This window comes from Ischnura elegans, chromosome 13 (genome assembly GCF_921293095.1).
Source record: "Ischnura elegans chromosome 13, ioIscEleg1.1, whole genome shotgun sequence".
In the NCBI taxonomy this organism is placed as follows: Eukaryota; Metazoa; Arthropoda; class Insecta; order Odonata; family Coenagrionidae; genus Ischnura; species Ischnura elegans.
This window is the reverse complement of record NC_060258.1, coordinates 7,629,714-7,648,570: the sequence shown is the minus strand read 5'-3', so window position 1 is coordinate 7,648,570 and position 18,857 is coordinate 7,629,714. Positions and strand designations below refer to the sequence as shown.

At 38.5% G+C, this 18,857-nt stretch overlaps 1 protein-coding gene across 1 annotated transcript in view; it reads left to right on the top strand.

Annotated features, from left to right (window-relative positions):
- Positions 1–10,055: 10,055 nt before the first annotated feature.
- The window catches only part of LOC124170165 (zinc finger protein 501-like), a 47,317-nt gene continuing 38,515 nt past the window's right edge, over positions 10,056–18,857 (top strand). Inside the window, exon 1 of the mRNA XM_046548868.1 lies at positions 10,056–10,089. The gene's annotated coding sequence lies outside the window, so the exon portion shown is untranslated. The remainder of the gene's footprint in view (positions 10,090–18,857) is intronic.

The window sequence follows — 18,857 nt, the reverse complement described above, 5'->3', positions numbered from 1 at the left end:
GAGCGCCAGAAGTGACTCTAACGTCATTGGAGACTGCACCGTCTAATACTACTCTTTGGACGCGTGGACGCGGTCGCTCAAAAATGCTCTAATCCAGGAAATGAATCTTCGTCTAGACCATAAAATTTCAGTTTTGTTATTAACTTTCCGTGGGGTACTTTATCAAATGCCTTTTTGAAATCAAGAAAAATCGCGTCTACTGGAATGTTGTCTTCCCCGGAGACTTAAATATCGTGGGCGAAAAGCGCTAACTGAGTTTCGCACGATCTGCTTTTCCTGAATCCATGTTGAGTCCCCATTAATAAGTTTTGCGCCTCTAGGTGTTTCATTACCGAGCTGACTACGATGTGTTCAAGGACTTTGCAAGAGATGGACGTTAAAGATATCGGCCTGTAATTAGATGGCTGTTCCTTGTCTCCACTTTTAAATATTGGCGTTACATTAGCGATTTCCCAGTCATTAGGTACTTCGTGTTGCTTGATGGATTTACTGAATATTAACTGCAAGTAATGGACAATTTCTGAGGCTAGTTCTTTAATTACGCGAGAAGGGATTTCGTCTGGACCGGGCGATTTATTTGGACTAAGCGATTTCAATATAGTTTCTATTCCGAGCGTACTAATGTCAATAGCTGGCATCTTATGTATACAGTGATTGTCATCGGTCTCGGGTGAGTTTACCATATATGAAAAAAGCAGCGAGATGAATGGACGCATAACAGAGTAATGATGATTTTTAAACAGGTATACCTTCCGGCGAGTCTCAGCTTCGCGGCGAGAAATTACTACGTATTGCAGGTCTTGTAACTAATAAATCAGGGACGATTCGCGGAATATCAGAGTATAGTACTAAGTATTGATGTCTTGTCTACCATATATGAAAAAAGCAGCGAGATAAATGGACGCATAACAGAGTAATGATGATTTTTAAACAGGTATACCTTCCGGCGAGTCTCAGCTTCGCGGCGAGAAAATACTACGTATTGCAGGTCTTGTAACTTATAAATCAGGGACGATTCGCGGAATATGAGAGTATAGTACTAATTATTGATGTCTTGTCTACCATATATCTACATCTACATCTACAAATTACCCTGCGAGCCACCTCTAGGGTGTTTGGCAGGGGGTGATCAATCACCAGCATGCAGCATGCATTTGGACTCCCACATGCACACCACACCGTCCAAGAAACGTCCCGTATAATAACAAACTATACTACTATATGCTGTTAGAAATAGAATATAGAATAGAAATTCAGAAACATGCAGTAGGTTTTACATAGGTTAGTAGGCCACACTACAAGTCATGCAATCTATTTACGCGTTCTATTGCTGCCGTTATAATCTCTTATTGATCGTGGAAAAAATGACATTCGGAATCTGTCTGTTCTGCAATCTATCTCTCTTATTTTATTTATATGATCTGATCTTCCGTAGTACGTTGGCGTCCGCAAGATATGGTTAACTTCGTCAGAAAAGACACTGCTCTTGAATTTATCTAAAAGGTTTAGTCTATTTTTCAATCTACGGTCCGACAGAGATTCCCATCCGAGTTTATGTAAGAGGTCAGTTACACTAACAAGACTATCGTAACGACCTTTCACATACCTGGCAGCTCTTCTTTGCACGCGTTCTAACTCTGTTATTAAGCCTTTTTCATGAGGGTCCCAAACACTGGCAGCGTATTCCAAATGTGGTCTAACGAGGGAAAAGTAGCTAATTTCTCTCACTTTGTCGTCGCACTTTCCTAATATTCTTTTAACAAAACCCATTTTACGATTAGCTTGACCGGTTATTTCTCGAATATGTTTATTCCACGATAGATCATTATTGAGTCTAACCCCTAGATATTTCACAGATTCAACTGCCTTTAACTGCGTGCCCCGAATGACATAGTTACGCTGTAGGGAGTTATTCTTCTTCCAGAAATTCATTACGACGCATTTTCCCAAATTTAATTCTAACTGCCAAGCATCGCACCAAGCTTGGATAGCAGCAAGGTCATTCGTTAGTTCATCTATATCTTTGCTGGAACGGATTTCTCTGTAAACTACAGCGTCGTCTGCAAATAATCGTAACTTACTCTGCACTACTTCGCCAATGTCGTTTATATAAAGCCGCGAGAAAAGCAGCGAGATGAATGGACGCATAAAAGAGTAATGATGATTTTTAAACAGGTATACCTTCCGGCGAGTCTCAGCTTCGCGGCGAGAAATTACTATGTATTGCAGGTCATGTAACTTATAATTTAGGGACGATTCGCGGAATATCAGAGTATAGTACTAAGTATTGATGTCTTTTCTGCCATATATGAAAAAAGCAGCGACATGATTGGACGCATATCAGAGTAATGATGATTTTTAAAAAGGTATACCTTCCGGCGAGTCTCAGCTTCGCGGCGAAAAAATACTACGTATTGCAGGTCTTGTAACATGTAAATCAGGGACGATTCGCGGAATATCAGAGTATAGTACTAAGTACTGATGTCTTGTCTACCATATATGAAAAAAGCAGCGAGATGAATGGACGCATAAGAGAAATGATGATTTTTAAACAGGTATACCTTCCGGCGAGTCTCAGCTTCGCGGCGAGAAAATACTACGTATTGCAGGTCTTGTAACGTAAAAAACAGGGACGATTCGCGGACTATCTTTCTATGGTACTACGTATTGATGTCTTGTCTGCCACATATCACAAAAGGAGCGAGATGAATGGACGCATAGCAGAGTAATGATGAATATTATAAAGTCATACCGTCGGTCAAGTCAAAGCGTCGCGGCGAGAAAATTTTAAGTATCGGAGGTCCTTTAACTTGTAAATCAGGGACGATTCGCGGAATACCAGAGTATAGTACTAAGTATTGATGTCTTGTCTACCATATATGAAAAAAGCAGCGAGATGAATGGACGCATAACAGAGTAATGATGATTTTTAAACAGGTATACCATCCGGCGAGTCTCAGCTTCGCGGCGAGAAATTACTATGTATTGCAGGTCATGTAACTTATAAATCAGGGACGATTCGCGGAATATCAGAGTACAGTACTAAGTATTGATGTCTTGTCTGCCATATATAAAAAAAGCAGCGACATGAATGGACGCATATCAGAGTAATGATGATTTTTAAACAGGTATACCTTCCGGCGAGTCTCAGCTTCGCGGCGAAAAAATACTACGTATTGCAGGTCTTGTAACTTATAAATCAGGGACGATTCGCGGAATATCAGAGTATAGTACTAAGTATTGATGTCTTGTCTGCCATATATGAAAAAAACAGCGAGATGAATGGACGCATAACAAAGTAATGATGATTTTTAAACAGGTATACCTTCCGGCGAGTCTCAGCTTCGCGGCGAGAAATTACTATGTATTGCAGGTCATGTAACTTATAAATCAGGGACGATTCGCGGAATATCAGAGTATAGTACTAAGTATTGATGTCTTGTCTGCCATATATGAAAAAAACAGCGAGATGAATGGACGCATAACAGAGTAATGATGATTTTTAAACAGGTATACCTTCCGGCGAGTCTCAGCTTCGCGGCGAGAAAATACTACGTATTGCAGGTCTTGTAACATGTAAATCAGGGACGATTCGCGGATTATCAGAGTATAGTACTAAGTATTGATGTCTTTTCTACCATATATGAAAAAAGCAGCGAGATGAATGGACGCATAACAGAGTAATGATGATTTTTAAACAGGTATACCTTCCGGCGAGTCTCAGCTTCGCGGCGAGAAAATACTACGTATTGCAGGTCTTGTAACTTGTAAATCAGGGACGATTCGCGGAATATCAGAGTATAGTACTAAGTATTAATGTCTTGTCTACCATATATGAAATAAACAGCGAGATGAATGGACGCATAACAGAGTAATGATGATTTTTAAACAGGTATACCTTCCGGCGAGTCTCAGCTTCGCGGCGAGAAATTACTATGTATTGCAGGTCATGTAACTTATAAATCAGGGACGATTCGCGGAATACCAGAGTATAGTACTAAGTATTGATGTCTTTTCTAACTTATATGAAAAAAGCAGCGAGATGAATGGACGCATAACAGAGTAATGATGATTTTTAAACAGGTATACCTTCCGGCGAGTCTCAGCTTCGCGGCGAGAAAATACTACGTATTGCAGGTCTTGTAACTTGTAAATCAGGGACGATTCGCGGAATATCAGAGTATAGTACTAAGTATTAATGTCTTGTCTACCATATATGAAAAAAGCAGCGACATGAATGGAAGCATATCAGAGTAATGATGATTTTTAAACAGGTACACCTTCCGGCGAGTCTCAGCTTCGCGGCGAAAAAATACTACGTATTGCAGGTCTTGTAACTTGTAAATCAGTGACGATTCGCGGAATATCAGAGTATAGTACTAAGTATTGATGTCTTGTCTACCATATATGAAAAAAGCAGCGAGATGAATGGACGCATAATAGAGTAATGATGATTTTTAAACAGGTATACCTTCCGGCGAGTCTCAGCTTCGCGGCGAGAAATTACTATGTATTGCAGGTCATGTAACTTATAAATCAGGGACGATTCGCGGAATATCAGAGTATAGTACTAAGTATTGATGTCTTTTCTGCCATATATGAAAAAAGCAGCGACATGATTGGACGCATATCAGAGTAATGATGATTTTTAAACAGGTATACCTTCCGGCGAGTCTCAGCTTCGCGGCGAAAAAATACTACGTATTGCAGGTCTTGTTACTTGTAAATCAGGGACGATTCGCGGAATATCAGAGTATAGTACTAAGTACTGATGTCTTGTCTACCATATATGAAAAAAGCAGCGAGATGAATGGACGCATAACAGAGTAATGATGATTTTTAAACAGGTATACCTTCCGGCGAGTCTCAGCTTCGCGGCGAAAAAAATACTACGTATTGCAGGTCTTGTAACTTATAAATCAGGGACGATTCGCGGAATATCAGAATATAGTATTAAGTATTGATGTCTTGTCTACCATATATGAAAAAATCAGCGAGATGAATGGACGCATAACAGAGAAATGATGATTTTTAAACAGGTATACCTTCCGGCGAATCTCAGCTTCGCGGCGAAAAAATACTACGTATTGCAGGTCTTGTAACTTATAAATCAGGGACGATTCGCGGACTATTTTTCTATAGTACTACGTATTGATGTCTTGTCTGCCACATATCACAAAAGGAGCGAGATGAATGGACGCATAACAGAGTAATGATGAATATTATCAAGTCATACCGTCGGTCAAGTCAAAGCGTCGCGGCGAGAAAATTTTAAGTATTGTAGGTCCTTTAACTTGTAAATCAGGGACGATTCGCAGAATATCTTTATATAGTACTAAGTATTGATGTCTTGTCTGCCATATATGAAAAAAGGAGCGAGATGAATGGACGCATAACAGAGTAATGATGATTTTTAAACTGGTATACCTTCCGGTGAGTCTCAACTTCGCGGCGAGAAATTACTATGTATTGCAGGTCATGTAACATATAAATCAGGGACGATTCGCGGAATATCAGAGTATAGTACTAAGTATTGATGTCTTGTCTGCCATATATGAAAAAAGCAGCGAGATGAATGGACGCATAACAGAGTAATGATGATTTTGAAACTGGTATACCTTCCGGCGAGTCTCAGCTTCGCGGCGAGAAATTACTATGTATTGCAGGTCTTGTAACTTATAAATCTGGGACGATTCGCGGAATATCAGAGTATAGTACTAAGTATTGATGTCTTGTCTACCATATATGAAAAAAACAGCTAGATGAATGGACGCATAACAGAGTAATGATGATTTTTAAACAGGTATACCTTCCGGCGAGTCTCAGCTTCGCGGCAAAAAAATACTACGTATTGCAGGTCTTGTAACTTATAAATCAGGGACGATTCGCGGACTATCTTTCTTTGGTACTACGTATTGATGTCTTGTCTGCCACATATCACAAAAGGAGCGAGATGAATGGACGCATAACAGAGTAATGATGAATATTATGAAGTCATACCGTCGGTCAAGTCAATGCGTCGCGGCGAGAAAATTTTAAGTATTGTAGGTCCTTTAACTTGTAAATCAGAGACGATTCGCAGAAATCTGTCTTTAGTCCTAAGTATTGATGTCTTGTCTGCCATATATGAAAAAAACAGCGAGATGAATGGACGCATAACAGAGTAATGATGATTTTGAAACTGGTATACCTTCCGGCGAGTCTCAGCTTCGCGGCGAGAAATTACTATGTATTGAAGGTCTTGTAACTTATAAATCAGGGACGATTCGCGGAATATCAGAGTATAGTACTAAGTATTGATGTCTTGTTTACCATATATCAAAAAACCAGCGAGATGAATGGACGCATAACAGGGTAATGATGATTTTTAAACTGGTATACCTTCCGGCGAGTCTCAGCTTCGCGACGAGAAAATACTACGTATTGCAGGTCTTGTAAAATATAAATTAGGGACGATTCGCGGACTATCTTAGTATGGTACTACGTATTGATGTCTTGTCTGCCACATATCAAAAAAGCAGCGAGATGAATGGACGCATAACAGAGAAATGATGAATATCATAAACTCATACCGTCGGTCAAGTCAAAGCGTCGCGGCGAGAAAATACTACGTATTGCAGGTCTTGTAACTTGTTAATCAGGGACGACTCGCAGTATATCTGTATAGAGTACTACGTATGAATGTCTTGTCTGCCACATATCAAAAAAACAGCGAGATGAATGGACGCATAACAGAGTAATGATGATTTTTAAACTGGTATACCTTCCGGCGAGTCTCAACTTCGCGGCTAGAAATTACTATGTATTGCAGGTCATGTAACTTATAAATCATGGAAGATTCGCGGACTATCTGTGTATAGTACTAAGTATTGATGTCTTGTCTGCCACATATCAAAAAAGGAGCGAGATAAATGGACGCATAACAGAGTAATGATGATTTGAAAACTGGTATACCTTCCGGCGAGTCAAAGCGTCGCGGCGAGAAAATATTAAGTATTGTAGGTCTGGTAACTTGTAAATCAGGGACGATTCGCGGAATATCAGATTATAGTACTAAGTACCGATGTCTTGTCTGCCATATATGAAAAAAACAGCGAGATGAATGGACGCATAACAGAGAAATGATGATTTTTAAACAGGTATACCTTCCGGCGAGTCTCAGCTTCGCGGCGAGAAAATACTACGTATTGCAGGTCTTGTAACATGTAAATCAGGGACGATTCGCGGAATATCAGAGTAAAGTACTAAGTATTGATGTCTTGTCTACCATATATCAAAAAAGCAGCGAGATAAATGGACGCATAACAGAGTAATGATGATTTTTAAACTCGTATACCTTCCGGCGAGTCTCAACTTCGCGGCGAAAAAATACTAGGTATTGCAGGTCTTGTAACTTATAAATCAGGGACGATTCGCGGAATATCAGAGTAAAGTACTAAGTATTGATGTCTTGTCTACCATATATCAAAAAAGCAGCGAGATGAATGGACGCATAACAGAGTAATGATTATTTTTAAACAGGTATACCTTCCGGCGAGTCTGAGCTTCGCGGCGAGAAAATACTACGTATATCAGGTCTTGTAACTTATTAATCAGGGACGATTCGCAGTATATCTGTATAGAGTACTAAGTATTGATGTCTTGTCTGCCATATATCAAAAATGCATTGAGATGAATGGACGCATAACTGAGTAATGATGATTTTTAAACAGGTATACCTTCCCGCGAGTCTGAGCTTCGCGGCGAGAAAATACTACGTATTGCAGGTCTTGTAACTTGTTAATCAGGGACGATTCGCAGTATATCTGTATAGAGTACTACGTATTGATGTCTTGTCTGCCACATATAAAAAAACCAGCGAGATGAATGGACGCATAACAGAGTAATGATGAATATTATAAACTCATACCATCGGTCAAGTCAAAGCGTCGCGGCGAGAAAATACTACGTATTGCAGGTCTTGTAACTTGTTAATCAGGGACGATTCGCAGTATATCTGTATAGAGTACTACGTATTGATGTCTTGTCTGCCACATATCACAAAAGGAGCGAGATGAATGGACGCATAACAGAGTAATGATGAATATTATAAACTCATACCATCGGTCAAGTCAAAGCGTCGCGGCGAGAAAATATTAAGTGTTGTAGGTCCTGTAACTTGTAAATCAGGGACGATTCGCGGAATATCTGTTAGTAGTGCTAAGTATTGATGTCTTTTCCGCCATATATCAAAAAAGCAGCGAGATGAATGGACGCATAACAGAGTAATGATGATTTTTAAACAGGTATACCTTCCGGCGAGTGTCAGCTTCGCGGCGAGAAATTACTACGTATTGCAGGTCTTGTAACTTGTTAATCAGGGTCGATTCGCGGAAAATCTGTATATAGTACTAAGTAATGATGTCTTGTCTGCCATATATCAAAAAACCAGCGATGTCAATGGACGCATTTGTGAGTTATGGTAAATATAGTACAGTGATACCGTCAGTTGAGTTTTAAGCTAAATGTTGGCATCACTGCAGATTGTTGGGATAAAACTGTGGGCCAAGGTAACACAAGTGTTTTCGTGTTCCATTCGGTGTGTGTCGCCGACTGTTGTGACACAAGTCAACAAATGGTAACGCACAGGAATAGGAGAGTTATAAACAAATGCCGCGAGCCGACACAAGTCGACTCATGAGTCGCATGAATGGAAAGCACCCGTTGTTGTTTGCAAATGAAAATGCTTATAATTATTATGCTCAACGAAAGGACCAACGACGCCAACAACAAACAACAATCTCCTGATAGACATTTCACGACTCAATAGCATGGGCTGAGGATATTTTCAACAATTTATGACATGATTGTAAATCTTACGAACACAACATGCACGACAAAGACCCATTAGCAACGTCTATTTGTTAATATAAGAACATACAATCAAGCCTCAGTATAGAATCGATGATATCTAGTTGCCATTTTATCCGCAAACAGCACACCTATAGAACAGGCCAAACATTCGCGTTTCAAGATAATTTTCTTTCCATTTGAAAAAACAAAGGGACACTTAATACATATTCAATAATTTTCTTTCAATTTATGGTGGAATTGTAAGTTATGTTTCATTAATATTCAATGCTTAGGCCAGAAGCCGAATTTAAGCCCGACTTCAGCTTCCAAACGGTCATAGTTAATTTACGGTCTTTAAATATGAGAAAGGGTAAAAAATATCTTGATAGTTTAATTTTAAACATTATTAAAATATTCCTGTTCAAACTAATGCAATAGAGCTCAATAATTTATCGCTCGTCGTTGCAAATACCTCATTTATCGATTGTAGGCCTTCTGCGTACGTTATCCTCTAGTGCTAAAAAATGCAACTAAAGTTCGGTATCTGAGCTAAACCTTGCTTATCTGATCTATTATAAATTACTGCGTCAACAAACATGGAATTCGTTGAAATATTTGCTGATTACTCTGCTGCGATGTGATTTCTTTTTGAGGTCATATTTAAATGTGAGGTTAACACGCCCTTTATCTTAATAAGTCTGATGTTTTTGCATTGGTGGACTTCATGAAAATGATCGTAATTTATTAGGAATTTAGTAATCACTGAGTGCTGTGTGGATCCTTTGCTTGAGGAGTGAACTGGTTTAGAGACTGAATTAGTTATTGCTGTGAAGCCATGAGTGCTACCACTGGGAATTACTCAGAGTCTCCATACAGGAATTCCGAGGGCACCCCGTGCAGACTATGCATGAAGAAAAATGATTATTATTATAACATATTCACTTCTATTGTAGCAAGCCAGATAACTGTAGAGGATGCCTTATATGATTTAGTCGACTTAAAAGTAAGTGGCGGGTTACATGTTATCGATTTCCTTACCTCTTGTTTTATTCCGTTCTATGCACACATTTTCCACGGTATGTCTGAAATCTCTTGCAAATATTTTCATTCCTTTCTTAGGTTGCTGTGGGAGATGGCCTGCCTGCCACTTTATGTCCACTGTGCTTGAAAAATATCATCGAATTCTACGATTTCAGAAATATTTGTCACGAATCGGACGCAGAACTGAGAAAATTTTCGTCCAGAAATTACGTCAGGGTGAGTGCTTCTTATTTTTTTCATTGGAAGCCTCGTGTAACTTCCACATGATGTTAAATCATTCCCGCAATCTCGCATTCTCATTAACTTGTTCGTGACTATGTACAGTGTAGCCCGGTATTAGTAGTTTTAAGTTTATATCAACGAGAATGAAAAATATAGCAAGATGTTTGTATTTGTTGGTTGAACTGGTTATAACAGTAACTTTAAAAAGTAACTTAATTGTGTGTATGATGAATCACTTGCCACGACGGGCTAAGTATAATGCTTTATGACTAACAAACTGGTACGTGCAACGTTTGTTAAGCATCGGTTTAATTAGGCATCAAAAGGTAATGGGGTATTAAATTTGTAAATGAACAACTTAAGATGGTACTAAAGGCCCTTGTGCAATGATCGACTGAGCAGTGAAAAGAGTCCAATCCCCCAAATAGTGTTTCAGAATTAGTTAATCCTGACGAGGCATTAGTTAACTCGCAGGTGGTTACTCAATGGTGAAGAGTGAAGTCGTTTTTTTTTCCTTTTGGTATAACTAAGTGCTTACTATTCAATCATAGCAAAAAAAAGTGAATAATTTGAGTTCATCAATGACCAACTCAAAAAAGATATCAATGAACATGAAATTTTTCGTGGAATGTTTTCGATGTATTTATTTTGCTTTTTACCTCCTGTTCGGTTTTAAATTCCAACATTTACAGTTAAGATAATTCATAGAATCGTACTTGCGGACTTTAAGAAGTTTATATACCGTTTTGAAGTTGAAATGCACGAAGATATATCCAATGAAATATTTCAACAAATCGATCGAAAATGTTTAGAACAGGTTAAGAAAATGTACTGTACATACCTGGGGCGGAATTCTGTACACCGTACCGACGATTGTCGGTGTCGGTAAGCCGGTCCTACCGATAAGTCTCGGTACGAGCGATTCAGGGGCCGTATTCTGTAACTCCAAACCGATCGGTGCGGCACCGATTCGTCGGGTGCGACGTCACACCGACTCCCGGTAAGAAGTCGTGCGATTCTGTACGAACCCGGTCGGTGCGGCACCGACGAGAGGACGGGAGATCGTCGGTAGCCGTACCGACAGCAAAAAGGTGTCGGTACGGCCACCGACTAGTGGGTTTCATCAACTCCCCGGTGCGCATTGCACGTTTTATTTTGTTTTTACCTCATCACCAAATAAATAATGAGGTTTTCTGCAATTTTATCACACTGTGTCATCATCTATATTGATTACCTTGACAGAAATATAAGATAATGGTTAATAAAAATGAGGTTTGTTAACATATAATTACTTTCTCTCATTTATGTTACCACTTTCACTCGCTTGTAAGAGGCTTTATTTCTCTCTATCATGATTTATTTGCTCCTTTGACGTATAAAAGATATTTTTGATTAAATATGAGTTTTGCCGCAATGTTATCACTTTATATCACTCTGAATAGGCGACTGTTATTTCACTCCATCATCAATTTGGCGTTTCTCTCGGCATAGAAATAAGATCTTTTTATTTAAGTATGAAGTTTGCCACAACGGTATCAGTTTCTTTCATCTGTAACAGGCAACTATATTTCATTTCATCGTCAGCCATTGATTCCCTTGACGATAAAAGAAGATATTTGTTAATAAGTATGAGGTTTACCGCAATATTATCATTTTCTCTCACTTGGAATGCGCAACTTATACATATGTATTTCACCCAATCACAATTTATTTATTTCCTCGTCATTAAACTTCTTTTAATTACACCCAGCTCCTTATTTTTATAACAATTTCCTAACTCGTTCCTCTAGTATGACATTTACATTTGCTTTTGAATCCTACGTTCACGTTCCATGGTATGTTATTTTCGTCTGCTACGGTGCCAATGGCATAACCTTCTGTTGATAACATTTAGACGGAACTTACATAATGACAACTATATTACCAAATCATGAATAAATAGCAATATACGGAACCAATATTTAAAAGAAACTACGATCTCAAGGATAGTTTCAATAATTCATTCCTGCAACAACAATCTCCATCACATACAAACTTTATTGTGATGTTGTAATATTGTTTCCTTCGATTCTGTAGGTACAGCATTACTACCACACATTATATAAGCATTGTTAACAACTTATCCAATATCGTTTATCTTAATCTAGCAATAAGTCGTAATTTCCGCAAATAAAAAGATTGAGAATGACGACAACAAACTGTGCCAATGAGTCTTCACTTGTTTTTACCCTTCTTTCATTGGTGGAGACACGTGAAACTTCGGATATATTCTGATTTTCCCTGTTTGGGAAGGGGAGGGAACCGTACCGACTGGTTTAAAACCGACGACCTTACTGAATCGCTGAAAGTGTCGTCGTCGGTGCGGAATCCGTTGTCGGTACGGTTTGATGTCCAGTCGGTGGGCTTGAAAGGGAAACCGACCGGTGCGGCACCGACGAAATACAGAATACGGCCCCAGGTAGGGGCTTTCTCTAACTCGATAGCAAGTCTTATCGACGTTGCTGCGTCGTTAGCTTATCGAAAATCTTAACTAACGACAATTGGTTTTCTCTACGCTCGCTTAACGATATTTTCTCGATAGCACTAACGAAAAATGCCGATAGCTTATCGGGGGACTTGGGAGCCCGTCTTAAGCTTATCGACGCCCGCTATAATGTTTTAGGTATCGGTTGCTCAGTGCGTGGTAAAGTTATGATTCTGCTACCACAAAGGGATAATGGTATTTTTACTTGAAAAATTATAGATACACTTTTGCAAAGGAGATGGAAAGCATTAAAACGTTTTGCAGCAATCAATGATTATAAAAAGTGGCAACAGAGACATTAGCTTTTGCGGGGGAGTAAACATGTTGTTTGAAGTAGATTTAAGAAATTTATTTACCTTGTGAAAATAACATTTACACATTCCAATTATAGTGCTCCGATTATTTTCAGTCGATAGTTTATTTAGGCTCGATTGATCGGTCTTAACTTTTTAATTAGGGATCTAATCACATCTTGAAGGAGAGAGCAAATGTAATTAAGCATCTAGTGCAGAGAAGACGACTTAGGAATGTTCAGAATCCTAATTTTCGCCGAATTTTTAATTCAAAACAACCTTTTGAATAGCCCCCGATGTGGTCGTAACACAGGTTTTTTGACGCCTTTTTTTGGCTGGCTAAAGCCACCGTTCACGAAAATAATTACGGTTTCCCTCATTTACTCAGAACTCATTAGTCGTCACTTTTAACTTTTGCAATGCTGTTAAACTAAGTCCCAACGAATAATATGTCTGTGTTTTGATGGATACATGCATACACTTATTTTAATATCATTTGAAGTTGCTGATTGCAGTGATTTTCTATGCCTAATTGTGGCTACCAACGATTAACCTATGCTAGGTTTTGCTTTTGTGTGAGTTTAATCAGTAATTCGATGCCTCAACATGGTGAGTGACTATGAAAATATTATATTACTTCCTTAAATGCGCATTTTTTTCTATGTTTACTTTACTGTGTTTATCTTCGCTTTGCGTGGAATAAAATTATAAGTAACAACAACACCAACAACATTAACACTTCCGTAATCTTTACTCAAGAAATTGACACTAAAAAACGTTAAGTTTGTGACACGAGTTCACAATCACAACACTCGCGATGATTCCTTCCATGACATCCGCGTAATCTCGGTATTTTTTATCAACGAATTGATTTCAAACATCCCAAAATATGATGAAAGCGTCAATAAGTTTTTCTAATTGAATAACTACCACTGTGGAAGTTGTGGACTTATAGCGGAAATAAGGCAAACGATGTAAACAAGCCGTGGCTGAAGATGCACTCCGAAATTTACATCGTTATAATACTAATAAAAATAATTTTGTCACTACTATGACCACGAGAGTAAAATTATTATAGGCGTAGGTGAACGAGTAAGTAGCAGACAAAGTCCTCTTCAAGATAATTATACTTGAAAATTACGATACATAATGCACCAAAAGTTACCGATATTCTTCCATCGACGACTGTTGAATCCTTGAATATACACGCTTACTTACACTAATTTCCCCCTTATTTTATTTTGTTCTTCATGGAAATATATTACGACACATTATAAAAACAGTAAATGAATCCACTACTAAAATGATACTCATCAGTTTTCTCCATAATTTATTATTCTTTTCCAAATCGACCGGTGCGTTCTTTAGCAGCTTCTTGTTTATTTATGGTGACTATTTATCGCTTATTAGTTACCGTAGTTAGGCGCTGCTTCTTAATGCTACCGAACGAATAAATCTAGGCATGTGATTGGTTGAAAATTCTAGCCTCACTCGCAGGCGCCAACGGTGTATTGTTTGCTATCGACGAGCCGTGGTCTTGTTTTGCAACGACGAGCTTTCGTTAAGGTGAGATACAGAAACACACTTTCGATAAGAGGGTGTCGTTGCAAGAGAGGACTTTCGTTAACAACCCGTTAACAACAAAACGTTAACGAGTTAGAGAAAGCCCCTACGTTATCCCACCGACAGTTGTCGGTAAACCCGTCGGTACATACCGACGATTTCAAAACGCTCGGTAGGACCTACCGACAAATTTTTAGCAACATGGCGGACTTTTGTTTACACTTTTCGGCCTAAGCTGACGATTTCAAATCATAATCTACGACGCTAGATCCGTGGAAGCGCACTAATTGTATGTTATTTATAATAAAAATGATTGATTAAACACTTGAAACGTAAAATTTACGTAGAGGGAGCAGTATTTAACTTTGCCAATGTTACACGTATATTACATTATGCGTTCCAATAGCGTAAGGTATTTAACATTATAAATATTCCGTCATTTTAAGTATGTAACGTATTGCTTTGCTTTTAAATTACTCACAACAAGACACGATAGGTATCTATTGTTGATACGTAAAGTTTGGATCCGAAATTAATTTATATTTTCAATAAAAACGAATGCCTATTGATGCACTTTCAATGAAATATGTACGTGGACATTTCGTTCACTTTCATATTAACTTCAATACCCTATGTGAGCATCTGAGAATGTGGTTTATAATGAAAATAACTCTCCTACCTTCGTAAGTACTCTTGAGAGCATCAGATAGCAACGACGAAATAGAAAAAGCATATTGCTACTATATTTTAGAAGAATATAAATGGCATCATTTAACTCCTCTCACTCTTTGACGTCGTTACCGGTGCACAAAACTTCCCATAAAATTAAAGCTGAATTTACTACACCATACTAACCAAACACCTTTCGGGACTCCAATATAGGTTTTTATTATTACTATAAGAGCACTGAGTAGGTACGTACCGTGTACTCCATCGGAAGAAAGGGGCAAATAAAAAGAATTATTGCACGAAACAAGGAAACATTTAATGAATTATTCATCATAAAACTACAAACATTTCATTTCAACACGAGAAAACCTTCAACGGTATATCACAAATTAACACTGATCCAGCATATTTAGTCCAAGTCATATCAACGCAAAGTTGTTTGAAATAACACACAAATGGAATCAAAATGCAAACGTTAACACTTCCAAATAGATAGCGTACAGTATGTCACTCAAATTCACAATCACAACACTTGACGCGATGATACTGATGATACCTTCCGTGACATCCGCGGAATCTCGGTGTTTTCCATAACGAATGTATTTTAAATAGACTAAAATGTGATTTCAAGAGAAAAATGTTTTCTAATTAAATAATTACCCTTGTGGAAGTATCGGACCTACGGCGAACAATGAGGCAAACGATGTAAACAAGCCGTGGCTGAAGATGAAGGTACATTGTTACAATACTAATAAAAATAATTTCGTCACTTCTAATCTCAAGAATACAATTATAATAAGCGTAGGTGAAGAATTATGTAGCAGACAAAGTCCTCTTCAAGACAATTATACTTGAAAATTCTAATACATTGAGCACCAAATGCTGCCGGTGTTCTTCTATCAACGACCGTTGAATCCTTGAATATAAAGGCTTTTTTACTTGGGCTAGAAAAAGTCCGATGGTAAATACAGCAAAATCTCGGAATACAAGCCACATCGCACCAACGGGAGTAAGAAATTGTGTTCGCAGAGTGATTAAGCATCGTAAATATCTCACAAAGCAGTGATCAACTCTTTTTAACTTCTTCGCGGGCTGACGAATAACAAATGGCGTTTTCCGAGCCTCATTTGTTTAATGCAAATAAAGGAGAAATATGATTGGTCGAGGCGCCTAGCCTCGCGTGCGGGTGCCACTTTCGTACCAACAAAAGCATTACGTCACGAATTTGTAGGTTGCACCGACAATCTGTCGGTAGCGGCGCTTTGTGAATCACATTTCTATCGGTGCTACCGACGATCGTCGGTAGCTACCGACACCGACGATCGTCGGTATCCGTGTACAGAATTCCGCCCCTGGCTATTTCGTGTACTTGTTCGTTGCAATGTTACAATATTAAGTATAGGGTCATTCCATGTCAAATCAACCAATATTTTGACTAAATGACACCCACCGACTCAGATTTCCATGAAACTTGCCATGGTCGTACATCCTGGTATAACTAGATATTGTGTACAATTTTAGCCACCAACTGTCAATTGTTAATGAAATATGAGCAATTGAAATTTGGGCGTGACCCCTAAAGTGCTGCAACGTGCAACGCATGGTGATTTATATTTTCATCCATAACTCCATTCGTATGAGATGAAAAGCCATGATTTTTTTTCTAAAGCTTAGTGGTCCATAATGGTCCTAAGATTATCATTAAATAATCACTGCATGAAGTAATTCAGCTGCAAAAAAATGAAGTTCACAAAAAAAATCTCGCCTGTACCATTTTTCATTGTCAGCATCCACAGGGAAAGGCCATGCGACTACATACTCATTGTTCAGTTTAAAGTAATCGTTAATGTATGAGCAAAGATCCTGATGGAAAAAGAACGTGAGTCCGACGTTCCTTTTAGTAAAAAAAATATTCATGGTCACGGGAATAAAATGGCTCTTTTTCAAGGCACATAGAAATGACACCATTTAGGGGAGATATAAGCTTATACTCATGATTAAACAATATTGGAGCATGCATTATCTCACTATAGCGTATCTTACTGGCTCTTAGCGTAGGAAACACATAAGCAATCACGTGAATGTACTCTCCCACGTACTGCTTATTTTGTGCTATCTGAACTTTCGCGAGGGAGTTTTAATTAAAAAGAATGCATGATCCATGGTACACTTTAACATTCTACATTTCTTTTAATCTGCGTCCAAAGACCATTTCATATCCAGATGTATTGACATCACAGGAATGTACATTATCAAATGTAAAAAGGAACCGTCATCAAATCATTTGAATTGAGAAATTTATCAGGTACTTCACCTTTCAATGTTTCATTTAGTCATACTATATCTTTGGAAATTTAGGGAAAACAGTAAAATTAGACTAACAACCTTACCAATTGATTTAAAAGTGAGCTTCCTCTTTTTAACTGTCTGATAGCATTCTAAGATGTCTTAGTGTTTTTCACAAAGTCTAAATATTTTTTTTGAATGTTGGCAACTTCCTCCCTGAAGAAGTAGTATGACCTCCCAGAGCTTGTGGTTGCAGGAGAATTAAGCACACACAATATGTCCTAGTGGCACACAGCAAACATATCTCTCTGGCCAGGAGAATAACGAAAGTGAGGGCCCTATAGGTGTCATGAATTTAACTGAAATATCACCTTCTTCATGGTTGAGAGCTTCCACTAGTCCAATGTACCACATTGCTTGCTGTAAATACAAGCTGCATATGAACCAACAGCCAAATTATCAGGGAAATCCACTGTTTCAGAACAAAAATCAAACATAATGCTGTACTTATCATCCAGGCCAGTCAACTTTGCTGTGACTTTTCTATCTGATAAAGGCATCAAATGATGGAAGTTTCTTGTACCTGGAATTGTTTTTGCCTAGGTGGATCTTTGAAGAAGTTTACTGCATGACCAAGCCACATCACTAGACTTAATATAATGGATGTTGATGTTTTTCATATTATCTCTACAAAATTCATACATTCCGCTACTGTTTGTTATTTTCTGTGCCATTCGTTTTATGGTACCACCTATACCATCACAGGAGGACTTTCACTCCTACTCATTCTTACCCACATTGACTTATCTTTGGCTCACGGAATCTGTATAGAATTCTTATCAAGTTCGTAAGAAATTTTCACCAGCTCTACCATGGAATTTAAAGTATACCGGGACTAGCCACGGTGATAACTTTTACGGGAGTCATCCGCAATGCACAATCGTGCAAAATATCCACAGAGAAAAAATCATACGCATTGACCGGGATTCGGACCCGGATCCCCCGATTTCCAGTCAAGTGCTTTAGCCAGTTAAGCTACCGAGGCATCATTCTTCCCGGTGGATATTTTCGGACACTACTGGACAAGATGTGGAGTGGAGTTTGGAAGTGGTTTCTCAGCACATGGTGGTGGCATAGCAGGTATTCCCTTCTCATCAAGTAACTTTTTTGCCTGTCTCACAGTGTAGTCTGAAACATGAAACTCAGTCACAATTCTTTTCCTAGACGAAGATAATGGGGCCAGGGTCAACATTTGAATTTTACCCTGCCAACTAACTGTTGGCAATTTATTCTTAATTTTAGTCAGCAGGTCATCCTGATTGGCTGCCTTTTGCTTGATACGTTGACTGTCACTCTCATCTTCATCACTACTTAGATTTTCCAGGGATGGATTCACTAATTTCAATGCACCAGACACTTAAGAAACA